The following is a 15,207-nucleotide window of genomic DNA, read 5'->3' as shown; positions in this document are numbered from 1 at the left end:
AAATAAACTCTACCTAGTTGTATTACTCATTGACATTCAAACAGCCGAATTCCCACATTTTATTTGTTAATATTTGCAAGTACAGGAACGCTAGATTCGATGAAGATGAATTTAATCTTTGTCAAGAAGACAAATGTACACTAATATCAAAGTATATTATATTAAAATGCCTTATTACTAGTAATAGTTTTAATATATAATGTATCAGAATCAGAATGGTAAAATGTAGGCAATCCTAGATCTCTAGATTCCTTACAAATGACCAAGAATCTTCATTATATTTATTAAATAAGTATAATGTAAGCCCTAAATAAAGTGTAATTTTATGTGTTCTACCATTTAAAATTGACTTTTAATCATTCAATAATTTTCTTATTGTGTAATTTGTAACACTTTGCAGAACCTGTGATTCTACTATTCTACGTGACTCTACTATTATAATTTATCATGTTGTATTATTATATACTGCACTATTAGCGATAGAAGAGCAGAACGGCTGACTCGATTATTTCTTTGCTGCTACTCCATCCAACATGTGTTCCATAACCATCCCAGTCAAAGGCAGCAAAGTCTCCGCACTGTCTGGGATTTCCTTCTGGGATAAAACCTCCACCACCAATGCAGTGCTGCAAATATAATAAGCACAAATGAAAAATAAAATTACTATGTTATTTGTGCAGTACAATTAAATGTTTGTTCTAGCGCCACTAACGTCATCTTCGAGATGTGACGTCCTAGCAAGAGGTTCCTAGAAGGATACATGAACTTCCGGCAGAGCATGACCTAATGCATTGGTCAGTGAGCAATAGCTGTCAGTTGTGCACCTGTCTTGATAGATGCCTGTCAACAGGATGCCATTTGTGATGAGTGAGCGTGCTTGGCACTGCTCGAGGCTTGATTGAGCAATCTGCTGCTCAAGACACTAAGCACTTGTTCAGGTCTCTGGGTACTCGCTCGCCATGCTCGATTTCTCACCTGCTTCTTTGGCACTTGATTTTGAGCCACTAAACATGCGGGGATCACCTACCAATCACAGTAATGCAGTAGCCATGTTGGCTACTGGCATTACTGTGATTGGCCGGCCGCATAGCATCATCAGGTCTATACAGGACGTGGTGCTGCCATTTTCCTCTCATTCTACGTGGAAATAGCTTAGGAAAAGTTGCAGGAGAAGTTATATTGTGCTGGATAGCGTTTATCTAACTGATTGTGTAATCTTAAACCAACAGCCCTTTTTAGGGCTAATGCAAATAGATTCTATTCTATAATACTGCAGTTAGTTGCATTTTAGGGAGTATTTGTTGCTGTAGTAGGAAGAGTGCATTAAGGGCAATTAAATTAGGTTCACACAAGCATTTGTGTACAAAATGTTAAAGATAGGTACGCAGGACAGATGTGGATGTATGCGGATCTGAAGGTACGTTGTGTACACAAACGCTAATGTGAACCTGGCCTAAGAGGAGGCTTGATTGCATAACAGTCCTTGGTGTTGCTAAGCAAAAGTAACAGCTCTTTTCTGGGCTAGTTCAAATAGATTCTGTTTTCTAATACTACCGCTGATATTTGAAAAAAATTGAAGATCCGCTAGCAAAGTAGAGATTATCGTGTTAGAGACATTTTGACAAGTTTGATTGAGTTCTAGAGTTTGTTGCTGCCATGTATAAGAAATAATCCTTTCAGTGACAATTCAAGTAGATTCTATTCTCTCCTAAAACCCCTCACATATTAAAATAATTTAGGGTCTGGTGGCATAGTACAGAAGATCCAAAAAATGTAACATTTCTTTTCCAATCAATTCCCCATCTTGCTGGTCTTCTAAACTCTCTCAAAGATACATAAATCACTAACTGATCCTCCCAGGCGCCCAATTGTGGCCTCAACTGATTCCATCCTATCACCCTTATCCATCTATCTGGAAAAAATTCTCACACCTCTAACTAAAAAAGCCGCTCCTACCTTCTGGATAAAGGCCACTTTCTACACAACATTAAACACCAGGTTCTAGTTCCCCCGATAGCCTATTGGCCACTTTAGATGTCAACAACCTCTATCCTTCCATTATCCACAAAAAAAGGCATGCTAGCAACATCAGACTTCCTATCCAAGTCCAATCTGAGATCTAACTCGGTTCAATTACGCATAGACTTACTGACCCTGGAAATACACGAAAATGTTTTCCTTTTCTGTACATATCTTGTACAGACCCATGGGACCACAATGGGATCAAATGTAGCCCCAGCCTCCGCTAATGCGTACATGAGCTAATTTGAAGAACAAATTGTTTACAAACATGTACTCTTCCTAACACATTGTATCTGTTGGTACAGATACATTGATGACATTTTTTGCATCTGCCATGGTTCCCCTGACTGAATAATTTCTTCACATTCCTTAATTCCATCCAACCAGAACTACAATTTTCGCTTAACCACAACAGCCACAAAATCCCATTCTTAGACACACAAGTTATCAAGGATCCAGAGGGACACCTTTCAACAGACCTATATACCAAACCCAGAGACTGTAATAGCCTTCTACTTTATTCTAGTTGCTACCCAAACTTACCAGAGATAACCTACCAAGATCTCAATACCAAAGAGTGTCCATGATAGTAGGCGACAAACCTACTTTATCTACCAGACTTGATGAGATGATAGAAAATTCAATGAAAAGAACTATACATCTTACCTTCCCAGAACCGAGATGCACAGGGCACTCAACCTGCCACCATTTGATCCTCCCATGCACAAACCAGAATGCATTCCATTTGCCCATGCGTATCACCCATTTACGCCCCAAATCCATGCTTCTATCCTGAAACACTGGCACCTACTAAGGTATACCAAGGAGTTGAAGCCTTCAAATCTCAGGCTATCATATGCAGCAGAAGGCCCCAGAACATCAGGGATTAATTGATTTGGGCTGACTTTCGCAGCACCCAAAAACTATCCTTCCCACCTCTAAATTGTGTCACATGTTCTAATGTCATTAAATCTAATGTGGTCACTCACCCAAGAACAGGCAAGTCAATCAGGGGCTATTATACCTGTGATTCTAACATCATGGTATATATTATTAAGTGCCCCTGCGGTGTACTATAAGTGGGAAAAATACCCCCAACAAGGACATAATTTCCAGTCACTAGACCACCATTAGGTGTGATAAAACTAGGCATCCACTACCACATCACTTTTCTAATGCTAGACACATGTGTCCAGGCTCAAGTTTCAGGTCATTGAGCCATTGCCCAGACCCCGACAAGGAGGCAACCCCATCAAACTTCTCCAACAACGTGAATCCTTCTGAATTCCTACCCTCCAGACACTCTGACCTAAGGGTTTGAACCATGAACTTAATTTATTGATCTAATAATTTTCTTCTCCTTTTTTACTGACAAGATAATGTGCCTCCCTATACATTCAATTGCACCCCTCTACCAAGTTGAGATTTTGATGTCAGTGCCATGTCTCGCCATGCACTCCCAGTCCAGCGGGTCCAGCAATAGCACAATTTATGGCCCACTTACCGGGCTCAATGCAGGATGCAGCACTCGATGAAGGCACGGGAGGTCTGGAAACCGGAGGAGGAGAATTTCGTCCATGACAGATATTCCTAACAGATGGAGTGAATGCTTAGCCTAACGGGTGGAGGTTTTTTTCTCTCGTTTTTATTTTGCCTTATATACAAGTCATTATACAGAAAAGAATGTTTCTTAACATCTTTTTCTGTCAAATCCATTTTATATTCAGTTTTGGATGCTTTATTGTCACTCTGTAAAAGTGGCATAATACTCTGACAATATTGCTGCGAGCGGCAATTTGGAAGTCAGAGATGTGTCCAGGAGTCTTCTCCATGCTGTTACCATTCCATTTGAGCACTTTTTTAATGCTCAAGTTTCCCATTGACTTCCATCATACTCATTATTCGAGATGAGCACTCGAGCATTACGGTAAGCTTGTTACGAGTAATGAGCATCTGAACATTTTAATACTCACTCATCACTAGATATCATCAAGTCCGCTCTCCTCCGTATGTTGAAGTGAGAGGTGTCAGAACAATTCTTCAACCCTTTAATGATGTACGGTATTTTGCTACCTTAAAATCTAATATAGCCAGTAAAGTGGTGAGGCGTTGATAGATATTTGCCTTTAAACTTTACCCATACTATCAAGGTCAGTATTGAATGTATTATATTTTGATTGTTATACTCACAACTTCTGCATTACACCCTGTCACTTTCACTCCTGGACATAGAGCCAGGGCAGCTTTTTCATAATTAAAAGCCCGGAACTGGACAAAGCCAGGAACAAGCTCTTCTGCAATCAGAAAAATAATTGCTCGTCATAATTACTAGTCTTGAACTTGTATTTATGTAGACTGTAATTATATTAGTACATAATAAAAATGACCTTACTTTGTCCATTTGGTGAATATAATGCTTTGGTCTTCTCAGCACTTCCAAAGTCATATACGACGGGAATGGCAGGTCCATTATTTGCTGGGCAGGCTCCACCATTGTACACCACTGGGTATATCTAAGAGAGAATTACGAGGGGCGATCCAAAAGTAATGATAATCAATACTAAACACAATGAATATAGTCAAAAAATAAATTTATTTTTCTACATAGTCTCCTAACAAGTCTATACATTTAGTCCATCTCTTTTCTAAACTTAGAATTCCCTTCGAAAAAAATTCTTGATCTTGACCCTCAAAAAAATCCCCAACAGCGCATTTGTGGTGTTAAAACATAGTTTAAAGGGGTTGTCCAGTACTGGAATATTGGTGGCCTATCCTTAGAATAAGTCATCAATATAAAATCACATGGGGTGTAATACCCTGCACCCCATGGTCATCTGCTCAGGCCTCCTCTTAATCGACTTCTCTCTGTAGTCACATTACACAACTCATCTGTGCTGACCTTGCAGAATGTGAAATGAGGTCAGAAGGGAGGTGATGGAGCTACAAATACCTGCCAGTGAATTGGAAGTGTCTACAAGGGCTTATCAAAAAAGGAAGTTACAGCACCTTGCAGTGGAAGAAATTTGGACATTGTCCCACCTGGAATTTGCTAAAATTTCCTGATGGATAGTCCTGCCCTGATTAAAGATTTATTGGTAAACTGTTTTCCCATGGCTGAGAGTCATTACTTTTTAGTGAAAGTTGTCTCTATTGCCTAAAATGTTATATTTTGTATTTATAGTGATACGATTTCCACATATTCCAAAAACAAAAGTCCAGAATTACCTAACAGTAAAAATGTCATAGAAATGAGATGATATATCCAATATAGGTCATAGCGATCAGGCTGAGTACTTACATTATACAGATGGAAGAGGTTTCCACCCTCCTGTGCAAAGAAACCATTGTCTGTGCGGTATCTTAGTATAGCGGCTTTTCTCCATTTCGACAAGGGTGTCTTGTTGGGTACATGCCATAATCCCAAGTCCTTAGAGACAATATCATAATATCCTGGGTTCTAGAAACAAATTGGGAAACAATAGACATACAAACTGATTCTTCCTTGACATCACGTTTTAACAGGATTTGTATGCAAAATAATTATTATTTTATAATGCGTTCAGCATATAATGGTAATAAAAATATATTGTTCCCTATAAAATACTGTGGTGCATTTCTACTGTGTCATTGGGTAAAGTACAAAGTCTTTAAGTATCAATAATACTACTGTAAATGCATAGGCTTTCAAAAGCCCTTTAAAAATAAAAATTAAGAAAAGAAAAAATACCTATTTTTTATAAGCCCTTTTTTCATGAACATAGCAGTTTTAGGCCTTTCATTTTCAAAACAAGTTGCAGTTTTCAAAATCAACATTAAGGCTAGGATTTATTATGCTGAAATGTGGAAAATAAATTTTTTGGGTGTGAAATTAGCAAGAAAAAAATCATTGTTGTATGGGCTTTGTTTTTATGGTGTTCTTTATGTGAAAATTAAATTTAATGTTTATTCTACAGGTCAGTAAAATTAAAGCAATACCACATTTATATAATTTTCTTTAAAGTTTACTATTTAAAAGTAAAAGATGGTAATACTTGTTTTCTTTCACCTTGTTTTGATACTTTCTTATTTTTTGTGTAATACGTTGTGTTGGGGCTGTTTTTTGCAGGGCAAATTGTGGCTTTTGAATAGATTAGTCTTTTATGGACACGACAATTCTGAATATATTTATTTTTCTGTTATTTTAATAATAGGAATAAGAATGGACTTAGCTTTTTTTTGCTTTAGTTTCTTTGTCGTTATTATTTTTATATTTTATATTAAATATTTTGTCTTCCAGGTAACTGGAAACTTCAATAGCTTGATCACAGGTACAATACACAAATACTTCTGCAATGCATTGTATTGTAAACTTAGCAATCTCTTAAGGTCTACCCCACTTCTGTCTGATCACTTAGATACCTTGTTAACATCTGACTACAGCGTCAAAGAGGTTATCTTGCCATGTGGTTATCTAGCTCCTGGTCCAACTACATACTTCCTTAATGGTCATATGATGTACATGGACTTCTTTCATCAGTAAGAAATTAATGGCCTTGTAGTGGGAGAGAGTCACTCTGAAACTTTACAAGGTCTGACAAAATGTACATTTAATAAAATTATTGTTGTCCAAGTATTCAAAATAAGAACCTTATAATCATCACTGGTTGCTCCTTCAGGTTGGCCAAATGTGGCGTAGTTAGCCCATCTCCTTTTGGTTTGTTGGCATTGTTTCCTGATTGGCTGGTCCAACGATCTCCCTCTGTACATTTACCCTTGATATCATTTTCATGGACACTGGCCACTAGTGTCCAACCTCCACCATCTGTAGTCATGTCACAGTAGGTCTGGTATGACGTCCCAGCTTCAGTGGTGAGTGTGTATATTCCATCTAAATGATAGTATGACTGGGTCATATACTTGAGTGGCTTACAGAAACCGCAAATACATTTACACCGATCTGCTCTGATATTAAAAACACCAACATCTGTGTGATGCTTAAACAGCTTTGACCCTTTGAATGACGCAAGACATAAGCAACAGATCTTTCCTGTGAGGCATCTCCATGTATCAGACTTATTTGCCTAGAAAATCTCACTGTTGCTCAATTAGATGTAGATCTGGGGTAATTTGAAGGGCAAGAAAACGCCTTTCTTTCTCAAGTCCCTCAAGTTATTCTTGAACATTTTTTTTCAGTGTTAATCAAGGTGCAATATCTTGACAGAAAAAGGGACAACAATTAGGGAGTACAGTTACTGTGGTCTAGTTCTGATGCACAAATGCATAATATAGGGTCTTTCAACGATGGGAAGTGATGAACATGGCACTATGACATATCTATAGATAAGCAGCTCCATTGGCAGCAAGCTGTGATGTACTGTCTGTTATGAAACATTTTTATTAAGCCAGCATTAATTTTTCAGTAATTTCTTCTATACTACATTTTCTGATAGATCATACAAGATCCCACATTCATCAATGATCTATGTGCATCCATAACTACTTTTGGCAGGTATAATTCACTACATACCAGAAACACCCCACAAGAACGGCCATTCAGAAGATACTCAGATACAGTTGTTCAGTCATCATAATTTGATCTTTGTCCAAGTCAGATCCTTACACTTGCCCATTTTTTCTACTTCCAACACATCAACATTAAGAACTGAGTGTTGCTACCCTGAGTGTTGCTACCCAATATAGATAATTCCTTGACAGGTGTCAGAGCATTGTCACATGTAATTGATGGTACTCACTTCACCTGTCAGTGGTTTTTATTTTATGATCACTTATAAAAGACTTATGAAGATCAGAACTGGACAATGGAGCAGTTGAAGAAGGTGGTCTGGTCTGACAACTTGCTTGGAAGCCTAGTATACATATCATCATTATTATCAGAGACAACCAGTTTATGGCAACTATATGCTCTAATTTCAACAGACCCTTGTGCTTTGTTACATTGCAAAATTTTGTTCAGGTTTGATTTGAGTATCATGATAAACATTTAAGATTCTGATGTTGGCCTCTAATTTCTTTGGATCTCAATCAGAATAGAGTATTTGTGAGATGTGCTGAAAAAAGGAAGTCCATGGATGCTTTTTTGAGTTGTGAAAAAAGGAAGTCCATGGATGCCTCACCTTACAACATATAGATACCACAGAATCTTCAAAGTCAATCATTGGATTTGTTAAAGCTATACTGGTGGCACAATAGGGGAACACAACAGATGACATTTATTTTTAATATATGGCTGATTGGTGTGTAAGTAAGCAAATAGACTAATGAATAATGTTCTATTACAAGACAGTCTGACGGATGGCTCTGAGTTTGGTAGATACTAGTAAATACTCTCTACATAGCATCCACTGTTACATTTGGAGGAGAATAGCCTATGATTTTGTATTATCAGGATTCGGATCCTAATTTTTATTGAAGTGTAATGTTATTGCTACAGCATACAGTACAATAACAAGTATTTTTCCTCCTTTGAGGCAATTAGTTCGGGGGATGCTCTTTCCTATTTCAGTATGACTGAGCAAGGTTATTAAAGGGAATCTGTCAGTAGGATGAACCCTTCTGAGCCGTCTATATGGGCATGTAGGTCATAGGAAGCTGAATAAAATGACACCTTGATATTTGCAATCGCATATTTTATTACAGAGAAATCTATGTTTTCATATAAGTAAATGGTCTGTTCAGAACTATGGGCCAGACCCTGATCTGCATGAGAATCTGCTCCAGAGATTATTGAACCTCTTATTGACAGAGCCAATTTGGTACTTAATGACCAAGCCAATTCTGACCACTGTCATTTTATGAGGTTATAGCACTGGAACACTTCAACATATCCCACTGATTTTGAATGTTTTTTTCGCAACATATTGTACTTCATATTAGTGGTAAAATCTCTTCGATATAACTTGGGTTTATGAAAAAAATGGAAATTTGGTGAAAATTTTGCAGTTTTCAAACTTTAAATTGTTGTACCCTTAAATCAAAGAGAGTGGTGTCACACAAAAAAGATAATTAATAACATTTCCCACCTGTCACTTTTAAATCAGCACAATTTTGGAAACATATTTTTTTTTGTTAGGACATTATAAGGGTTAAAAGTTGACCAGTGTTTTCTCATTTTTCCAACAAAATTTACAAAACCATTTTTTTAGGGACCACCTCACATTTGAAATTAGTTTGGGGGGTCAATATAACAGAAAATACCCAAAAGTGACACCATTCTAAAAACTGCACCTCTCAAGGTGCACAAAACCATATTCAAGAAATTTATTAACCCTTCAGGAGCTTCATGAGAACTAAAGCAATGAGGAAAAAAATGAACTTTTTACTTTTTTCACAAAAAGTGTACTTTGGAACTCACAAGGGTATCAGGAGAAAATGGACCACAAAATTAGTTGTGCGATTTCTCCTGAGTAGGCCAATACTCCGTATATGGGAGAAAGACACCATTTGGGTGCATGGCAGGGCTCAGAATGGAGCACCGTTTGACTTTTTGAAAACAAAATTGGCTGGAATCAATGGTCGCTACATGTCTCGTTTGGTGACCCCCTGATGTACCTAAACAGTGGGATCCCCCAATTCTAACTCTAACCCCAACACACCCCTAACTCTAATCCCAACCCTAACCGAAATCCAAACCATAACCACAACCCTAACCCTAGCCCAACCCAACCCTAACTTTAGCCCAATCCTAGCTTTAGCCCAACCCTAACTTTAGCCCAATCCTAACCCTAGCCCAACCTTAACCTTAATGGAAAAATGGAAATAAATATATATTTTTTAATTTTATTATTTTTACCTAACTAAGGGGGTGAGAAAGGGTGTTTGATTTGCTATTTTTTATTTTGATCACTGTGATAGGATAAATCACAGTGATCACAATGAAACAATAGGAAAAATTTCCAATTGTTGACTGGTGCCAGACGGTAGATCTCGGCGGGCACACTGCACCTGAAGAAGACACCTGCGGCTAGGGGACAGGACTGGGGGATGCAGGAGGGTCCAAGGACACCGACGGTACCGGGGGGAAATCGGGGGACCCCATTGCTCTCTCCTCTGATGTGTGATCACATCAGAGGAGAGAGAAATTAAATGTGAATCTGACTTTTTTTGCAGTCACCGTTATTACGTTAATAATGGCGATTGAAACACTGGGGTCAGTGAAAACTGACCCGAAGCATGTCTCTGGGGTCTCAGCTACCCCCGGTAGCTGAGACCCTGGAGAAATTCTGATTCTGGGGGGCGCAATACACTTATTTCTCTGTGCCGTTAAAAAGTGCTGCTGAGGATTAAGTACCTTTAAATGCCGCCGTTATAAGGCATATCTGCAGTCGTTAAGGGGTTAATATAAAAGAGATGTTACTAGTGTGAGACAAGTACCTAACACAGAACAGGAGAAATCAACTATGTCTCCTTACAAACACATTAGCTGCAGCTCTCACAGCTCTGCTGTATTGCAACACTTGCCTTATACATAATGTACATAATGAACAAGACATAACCTGTTAAAACAAGTAGGCCTTATTTTAACCAAGATGGAATAAACGTGAAGTCTTATGGGATTATTGCTGCATCGTTGGACTCTTTCTAAGTTTGGTATAAACATCAATGTCCTTCCTTTTAAATGCTTTTATGGTTAACTGGTCACAAATTACCAGAAATGCGCTTCAAAATTTTGTGAATTGCCTTCCCCGAATAGTACCATATATCATATATATGAAAATATCACCTTCAGCGTATGAATATGAACTCTTAATCTCCTTGCAGCTCCTGTGTCCATGAGCTGATCCTCCAGTGGGATTTGACTGGTAGCTATAATCAGTGTCTTTGTCCCAGCATTCCAACATATTCTGAATGTTCTGTTTCATGTCAGCCATAGAAGACTTCTCTAAGAAAATAGGATCAGATTACACATATACATTTCTTTATTATTTTATCATATGAGATCTGTATATATATATATATATATATATATATATATACAGTGGGGCAAAAAAGTATTTAGTCAGTCAGCAATAGTGCAAGTTCCACCACTTAAAAAGATGAGAGGCGTCTGTAATTTACATCATAGGTAGACCTCAACTATGGGAGACAAACTGAGAAAAAAAAAATCCAGAAAATCACATTGTCTGTTTTTTTAACATTTTATTTGCATATTATGGTGGAAAATAAGTATTTGGTCAGAAACAAAATTTCATCTCAATACTTTGTAATATATCCTTTGTTGGCAATGACAGAGGTCAAACGTTTTCTGTAAGTCTTCACAAGGTTGCCACACACTGTTGTTGGTATGTTGGCCCATTCCTCCATGCAGATCTCCTCTAGAGCAGTGATGTTTTTGGCTTTTCGCTTGGCAACACGGACTTTCAACTCCCTCCAAAGGTTTTCTATAGGGTTGAGATCTGGACACTGGCTAGGCCACTCCAGGACCTTGAAATGCTTCTTACGAAGCCACTCCTTCGTTGCCCTGGCAGTGTGCTTTGGATCATTGTCATGTTGAAAGACCCAGCCACGTTTCATCTTCAATGCCCTTGCTGATGGAAGGAGGTTTGCACTCAAAATCTCACGATACATGGCCCCATTCATTCTTTCATGTACCCGGATCAGTCGTCCTGGCCCCTTTGCAGAGAAACAGCCCCAAAGCATGATGTTTCCACCACCATGCTTTACAGTAGGTATGGTGTTTGATGGATGCAACTCAGTATTCTTTTTCCTCCAAACACGACAAGTTGTGTTTCTACCAAACAGTTCCAGTTTGGTTTCATCAGACCATAGGACATTCTCCCAAAACTCCTCTGGATCATCCAAATGCTCTCTAGCAAACTTCAGACGGGCCCGGATATGTACTGGCTTAAGCAGTGGGACACGTCTGGCACTGCAGGATCTGAGTCCATGGTGGTGTAGTGTGTTACTTATGGTAGGCCTTGTTACATTGGTCCCAGCTCTCTGCAGTTCATTCACTAGGTCCCCCCGCGTGGTTCTGGGATTTTTGCTCACCGTTCTTGTGATCATTCTGACCCCACGGGGTGGGATTTTGCATGGAGCCCCAGATCGAGGGAGATTATCAGTGGTCTTGTATGTCTTCCATTTTCTAATTATTGCTCCCACTGTTGATTTCTTCACTCCAAGCTGGTTGGCTATTGCAGATTCAGTCTTCCCAGCCTGGGGCAGGGCTACAATTTTGTTTCTGGTGTCCTTTGACAGCTCTTTGGTCTTCACCATAGTGGAGTTTGGAGTCAGACTGTTTGAGGGTGTGCACAGGTGTCTTTTTATACTGATAACAAGTTTAAACAGGTGCCATTACTACAGGTAATGAGTGGAGGAAAGAGGAGACTCTTAAAGAAGAAGTTACAGGTCTGTGAGAGCCAGAAATCTTGATTGTTTGTTTCTGACCAAATACTTATTTTCCACCATAATATGCAAAAAAAATGATAAAAAAACAGACAATGTGATTTTCTGGATTTTTTTTTCTCAGTTTGTCTCCCATAGTTGAGGTCTACCTATGATGTAAATTACAGACGCCTCTCATCTTTTTAAGTGGTGGAACTTGCACTATTGCTGACTGACTAAATACTTTTTTTCCCCAGTGTATATATATATATATATATATATATATATATATATATATATATATATATATATACATATACACAGCGACAGCGGGTCAAATAAGTATTGAACACATCAGCAATTTTCTAAGTAAATATAATTCTAAAGGTGCTATTGAAATCTATGAAATCTATTACTGATAGATTTCAGTTGGTGCCATGATTTTCCATGGCTTTTAGCACCTCTCTATCTTCAAGTGTTTAATACTTTTTTCCCTGTGTCATTTCTCATTATTACACATAACTTAATTTATAGACTTCTATGGTTTGATTTCTTTGCCTGTGTGTATTGAATGGATTGTTCCTGACATCTGGTGAGAATTTCATGTCAATAGTACCTTCAGAAATATACTGATCTCACCTGCTGTATATATAGTGTGTTTTCTTAATAGTGAACTACCCGATATTGAATTAAATACTGAACAAGACTGAATAGCACCAATTTGTGTAATATATAGCAGCCATTACCATGTACTGTAGATCAGCTTTTATTCAAATGAAAAGCAGCTGATCTTCAGCTCTCGGCAACAGCCGCACATTCTGGAGAAGCTTGTGAAATGGGCATGAAAACGCCAAAAGTTGTTAAACTCTTGCACAACTCTGCTCTGTGTAACCATTTTCCAACTGTTCAAAGTGATTTACACCAGAATTCAGGCATAATCACTTTGATGATGGGGCCAAAGTGATTTGCTTATTTTGTAAACATTCTGACACTGTCCAATCAGTGCTAACTATGGTGGGACACACCTTAGTGACAGGGGACATCGTAACACCCCTCTGGCGCTTTATTATTACTTTCATTAGGAATCATAGAGTAATAACCCACATTTTTGTTTTAAGAAAAGATGTTCCAGAGAGTTGGCAGACCATCTTTAATTAACCATAAATAAGCATTTACAATGTCAATTTTTCTCCTAAATTATTATTGAACAGTTAGTGCATATGTACTGTGGAATATTCAGACAGTATCTTCAAGTCCAACTACTAGTATTACTATCTTTTCTATTTTCACCACACAGACTATACATCTGACAAATATTTGATTATATGTGTATAAATAGTACTCACTACATATGTCAGTGTTTCCTCCAGCTAGTGCCAAAGCGATGATTAAAAGGCTGTGCAGCAACATTTTTTCAAACTAGAATAAAAATATAAGCACAGAAAACAATGAATATTATATAACTTACTTATCACAACACATGCCTAAAATAATCATATAGACTCTATACTGAGTTTTATCAATATTGTAGTGTGTCTGTGTGTTAAGGTTTTATATTAAGTAAACACAAAATATTTGTTACTAGAATAAAGTACAAAGTGTCACAAAAACAATCTCAGAGTCACTTCACTTACACAGCACTCTATGGTTGACATATATCAGATGTGAAAAATTAGATGATATCATAAGGGCAAAGCTGGGTGCAGCGGCAAGTGATGAAGAAAATAAAAATTACTAAAATTTGTTTTCTTCTGCAGACTTCTAAGTAAGGCTAGTTTCACATTTGCGTTTAAAAATGCAGCGTTTTAAACGCAAACACAGGTGGTGAAAAAAACGCATGTAAATGCGTACAAACGCTGTGTTTTTTAGACGCATGCGTTTTGGCATGTGGTAAAAAAAACGCGGCGTTTTGACGCATTTACATGCGTTTTTTCCTACGGTTGCGTTTTTGAAACGCATGATGAGAAGTGTGACAGCTGCCAATCATCAAAATCAACTAGAAAACCCACTATAAACAGAAATAGCTAGGGTTAGGGTTAGGGTTAGGATCCCTAGGGTTAGGGTTAGGGTTAGGATCCCTAGGGTTAGGGTTAGGGTTAGGATCCCTAGGGTTAGGGTTAGGGTTAGGATCCCTAGGGTTAGGGTTAGGATCCCTAGGGTTAGGGTTAGGGTTAGGATCCCTAGGGTTAGGGTTTGGGTTAGGGTTAGGATCCCTAGGGTTAGGGTTAGGATCCCTAGGGTTAGGGTTAGGGTTAGGGTTTGGATCCGTTAGGGTTAGGGTTAGGGTTAGGGTTAGGATCCCAAGGGTTGGGGTTAGGGTTAGGATCCCTAGGGTTAGGGTTAGGGTTTGGATCCCTTTATCACCTTTATGGGTTAGGGTTGGCTTATCGGTGTGTATTCTTGTTTTTTTCTATTGAAACGCATGCATTTAAAAACGCAAGCAAACGCATGTGCATGAAAACGCTTGAGTTTACATAGACAGCAATACGTTTTTTGCCGCAAAAAAAACGCCTCTAGAAATTACTATAGGTTGCATTTCCGCAACAAAACACAAGCATAGAAACGACGCATGCGTCGTCAAACGCGGCAAAACGCATACAAAAAAAAGCATGCGTTTTTAATGTTAAGTATAGGGAAAAAAACGCAGCGGCAAAAAATGCAAGTGTGAAACCAGCCTAATACATTAAACTAATTGTGACTATTTGATATAATGCATTTCCTTTAAACTGCAGTAACTTAGAAAAAGAGACCTTGACCTGCTGAAATTGCATTGCTTTGTTCAGTGGAGGAACACTGTAATGAGTGGCCGACACAGTTAGTAGGCCAAAATACTAAAGTAGGGTAAATGCAGTTCAAAATTGGTAA

General features: G+C 38.2%; 1 pseudogene; it reads right to left on the bottom strand.

Moving 5' to 3' along the window:
• Positions 1-326: 326 nt before the first annotated feature.
• The window catches only part of LOC138665729 (intelectin-1-like), a 56,166-nt pseudogene continuing 41,285 nt past the window's right edge, over positions 327-15,207 (bottom strand).

This window comes from Ranitomeya imitator, chromosome 2 (genome assembly GCF_032444005.1).
Source record: "Ranitomeya imitator isolate aRanImi1 chromosome 2, aRanImi1.pri, whole genome shotgun sequence".
Classification (NCBI taxonomy): Eukaryota; Metazoa; Chordata; class Amphibia; order Anura; family Dendrobatidae; genus Ranitomeya; species Ranitomeya imitator.
Note: the sequence above shows the minus strand (reverse complement) of the source record. Positions and strands in the feature narration are given on the sequence as shown.